General features: G+C 45.3%; 1 protein-coding gene across 5 annotated transcripts in view; it reads left to right on the top strand.

The window, feature by feature from the left end:
- The first annotated feature begins 1,366 nt into the window (after positions 1-1,366).
- Positions 1,367-4,585, top strand: part of luzp1 (leucine zipper protein 1) — a 52,848-nt gene continuing 49,629 nt past the window's right edge. For 2 of the 5 annotated variants that reach the window (XM_031580265.2, XM_031580262.2), the window contains exon 1: positions 1,767-1,981. The gene's annotated coding sequence lies outside the window, so the exon portion shown is untranslated. The other 3 variants (XM_012836665.2, XM_031580261.1, XM_031580263.2) reach the window with 3 other exon arrangements.

The following is a 4,585-nucleotide window of genomic DNA, read 5'->3' as shown; positions in this document are numbered from 1 at the left end:
CACTTGATAGTGCTCTAAAGGTAGTTCTATGAAAGTGTGTTTGCATTCTAACAGCTATATATTGATGTGTGTGTGTGTGTGCATGTGTGTGTGTATATCCTGCCACCTCTCATCATCCTCATCACACAAAGTCTGGGATAAGAGGGACATTTTCATGTCACCCTTGTTGCCTCTGCCCCTAGAGCACACAGACAATAATGCCTCTCGGTGGTTTGGTTCAGTTAGCAAGAACTTTGTTGGGGTTGTTTGTGAAAACAAACAAATGAAAAATATAAGAGCACTTAGCGGAACACTTCTGAGAGCTAATCTGGGTTGTGTCGGTGCGTGGGCTAAGCCGGGTGGTTATGTGGAGGCTCATGGTCCTCTTGAACACTGTGACTAATTGCTATGGCAACTTTTTTTTGTGTTTTGCGGTAACTGGCTCTGACAGATGTGTGTGTGTGTGTGTGTGTGTGTGTGTGTGTGTGTGTGTGTGTGTGTGTGTGTGTGTGTGTGTGTGTGTGCGCTCTCACTGCAGGTCTGCTGCTGTGAAACTCAAGGCCAGTTTATGGCCCTGCTTGTACAAGGCAGGCGTTGTTCACTCGGCCACAGCCATAAGGGTTGCCATAGGGCCACTTCTGCTGTAATTACAGGGGCAATCTAGAGCAGGACCTTTCTCCATAACAACGACCTATCACACCTTTTCCAGTCTGTGTGAGCGGCAACACTGTTCATTCACACACCACCAGGCCATTCAATTGTGTGTGTGTGTGTGTGTGTGTGTGTGTGTTTATCTATAATTAAGATTGGGGGGGGGGGGGGGGGGGGCAAGTACTAGTCACCGAGGTATTTCACAGGTTACATATTTTGATTGACTATGAATGTGTGGTCAAAGTAAAATACACAAACACGCACACCCATACTCACAAACACAACTCTGCAAAATTGAAGAAACTTTTCTACTAAGCCTTCAACTGCACATTTTTTTCAGTCATTTGCTTATGTGGAACGTGTTGACAGATGGAGTTATAATGCAAACCCTGAAAAGCACATCAAATGGATGTAAGGGGACAGCATTAGATTACATTAGCAAGTGTAATTCTCGAACAAGTCAGTTTGAATTAGGCCTACAATTCACAGAAGACACCTATGCATAGACTATGAGACTGTACACTGTAAAGAAATGTTCAAAGAATGTTTAACATAACTTCTGAAAACTTGAGCCAGTCTTAATGGCCCTCATAGACCGTTAAATGCACCCCCCTAGGACATTATTTTAAAACTTTCAAGTTCTAATTCTCAAGAAGCACGTCTGGGCAGCACCAGCCATTGCAGGGGCCTACTTTACCCTTTCCCTATCCATGCACTCGGTAGGGCATTCAATAGCCGTCTTGCTTGCCGGTTCTTTGCTCGAAAGGCGGGATCGCAATAGCCGGGAAGGGCGTTCTTTTTGCCCTTCAGATGCAGCGTCGTCGCTAAGGGGTGGGTCCTTGGGAGCGCTGGAAAACCCACCTTTTTCATTGTTTGGAACTCCATGGAATGTGATGGTTTGATCTTACGGTGCCGGGAGGGGGAGAAAGTGAGAACCGACCGAAAGCTGTTCCAAAAAGTATTCTGCTTACTTTATCGCTAAACTAACGCGAAAGAGGACGTGCTTTCCAACTCTAGGATTGACCGCATTGACAAGAGCAACGTGGATCGAGCACTTTTTGGTGGATTGCCACTTTAAGGTAAGTCCATGTGATTGTTCGAAACTGGATGGAAAATGTTAAAGGAACACCAGTCAGCTACCTCCTAGAGTCGAACACGGCCAGACAGCACAGCTCGAACTGCGGCAACTTTCCTCCCTCCTCCCCCTCCCTGTTTCTGCCGCAGCCGAAAGGAAGCCTCATCGAAACACCGGACTGCGGCGAATTCAAGCAGCAAGTGTTTGTGGGGCTGTTGAAATTGTTCTTTTAAAGCGTCCAAATTCGCACGAGGCATTCGTGAGTTAGATCAAAAGGTAAGAGCGATTTTGCAGGCAATATTTTTAGTCGTTCGTGCTAGATTGGGGATGAGTAGCCCAACACACATTCCTCGGTTAAGGGAACATTTCAAGTTGCCCTACGTCAGCAGCAACCTCTGTCTCAGCAGCCAGTTAAACAATACTTAAACTTTTAGACGACTTGTTTGTTACAGCTTAATAAATCACATATCCCTTTCAGGACCCACTGAAATGTAGACCTTGTCCGTATTTCGTGTTGAGCTACCGGCGAGCCCCCCCCCTCTTATTGGGACATTCGTGTTGGTTAGGCACTGGACAGGAAAAGACGTTTTCCTGGAGAACAATGTCTGCTCCCTGCTAAGAGTTCTCAGAAGTCTGCAGCGTTATGAATAGGTGATTGTTTTTTCTTCTCCTTCTCTTGTCCCAAATCCTGGTTAGATCCCGCAGTTCGTTTTCTTCGAAAAATAGACCGCTGTAATTGCATGTTCGGTGTACAGCTCCCCGCAGGAGGCAAGTCGTTTCACCCCTCTCCATGTAACAGTATCAACCTGGCAGGCATACCGATGCGCAGTGTGCAGCGTAGCGACTGTGCAGTATTCGCATTGTAGCGTTACTTTTGTCGCAATGTTTTTATGTTTTCCATAGATGAATAAAATCCTACGAAGGGTTTTCATGTCACTAGAGATTTTGCCTCGGCCTCATTTACGATCTGTTCAAGGCACATCATTCATGAGTTTGAATTATGTTCACTTTGACCTTTCACAGCGACCAAGTTCAACGTGAACATAATATCGTATCCCTATAGATAATGATGGATATATATAAAATGTTAGAATATTTCTGTTGTTTAGCTGGAATTTCTGGGTTTGAGAAAATGATTAGTTTGACAATATTTCACAGCATAAATCTTGGTAGCCTACATTTCAACGCATTTAAAGGCAATTGCCTTATGGACTGTCGGGGCTTGTACAGAGTTCAGAGCTTGATTCCTCTTGTGTTATGGTGTGAGTGTGTTTGGGGATATAATTAAACCCATGAATGAATCTGTCTATATGCCTCTGTAGATTACAGCATGTGTAGATGGATGTGTTTCTATCTGTTTCTTTGCGTCTCTGTCTGGTGTGTGTGTGCGTGTGTGTGTGTGCCCGTGCGTGTGTGTGTGTGTGTGTGCCCCGTGTGTGTGTGTATGAGAGAGAGTGTTGAGGCTTTAAACTGGAGAGCAGAAACTCTCCCAGCTGCAGCAGTAGCCACAGCAGCAGCAGCCCCAGAATTGTAATCTGGCAGGTGGGGCCCATAAAAGAGAGAGAGCGAGCGAGAGAGAAGGGGGGACCTGCCTTGACCTGTTTCAGACATGAAGGCAAATTGCTGATGGCTTTCCAGTAAGTGTGCGAGCCAGCTACTTTTCCAGCCCTGCTTGTGGGTAGAGCACACAAGCGCGTACATGTCGGGCCACCAGACGACCACAGTGGACCCTGGCAGAGAGTGCCCGCTGGAGAGACCACAGCTATGCACGGGACTTCATTTATTCAAGTGTCTTTTCCTCCTTTCTTCTTTGTCAACTGTGTGTTATTCTCTCTTTCTTTCTTTCCTTCTTTCTCTATTGTTGTAATCATGTGAGAAAGTAAGATAATGGTTTGATTAAGGAGTGATGAACCCCTCACCACTATCTGTCTTCTTTCTTTGCTGAAAGAATAGATCCATTGAATATTAATTATCATGTATTCTGCATCAAATCCGTGCAGAGGATTGACAAGTTTGGCTTGTTGTGCTAGGTAGGCCATTTGTTCGAATGGAATCCGTGTTAAGAGTCTGTAACATCGTGACTCCTCCATGTCAGCTGCTCGCCCTCCCCAATGAGCAGCTCCCAAAGCCCAGTCTTTTACTCGTCTTCCTCATGTGCTCTCTATGCATAGACGAGGGTAAAGGTTCCCTTCAGACTTCATTGTTGTGTAGCAGCCCTGTTGAACTTTGTAATATTGGACGACGTGGGGGGTGTGGTGTATGTGTCTGTGAATATGTGAGTAGCAATAAAGAGTAGCGACTGGAGTCTGTTTTGCGCAACAGCAGACCCATGTAAAGCAGTAATCTTGTGTCTACCTTCACAGTCCAACACTCATATGACTACCCTAGACACACACACACACACACACACACACCTTCCCTCCACGGCAGCCAGTCCAGGAAATGGCATCTGCTGATCTTGGCACAAATGGATGGCTAATCATTACGGGTATCCAATCAGTGTAATTATCAGTCTTACAGGAACAGGGGATTAGCATGTGGCTAACTGACTACTCTGCGGATTAAATTGGAAATTGTAGCCTTTTATCGGCCTTGGCCATGCCATTGGCAAGCAGTGAAAGACCCGAAGCATGCAGTGTGTTGTTGGAGTATAGACCTACATCCCAACAGTAGAGACTATACTGGTTCTTCATTGAGATGTATACACTCTGTAATGCATGTCCTTGCCACAGATCCTGGTGTTGTGCACATTTGCACTTGGTTTATTATTATTGTTTTTTTTTAAGTCTAATGTACCGCGCTCTGTTTATGTATGTAAATCAGTCATTACTGGCAATGTGAGCCAAGCATGTGTATTCAAATGGGCTTGATTGGTATCAA

The sequence above is a fragment of the Clupea harengus genome, chromosome 14 (genome assembly GCF_900700415.2).
Source record: "Clupea harengus chromosome 14, Ch_v2.0.2, whole genome shotgun sequence".
Taxonomy (NCBI): Eukaryota; Metazoa; Chordata; class Actinopteri; order Clupeiformes; family Clupeidae; genus Clupea; species Clupea harengus.
This window is presented reverse-complemented; position numbering and strand designations above follow the sequence as displayed.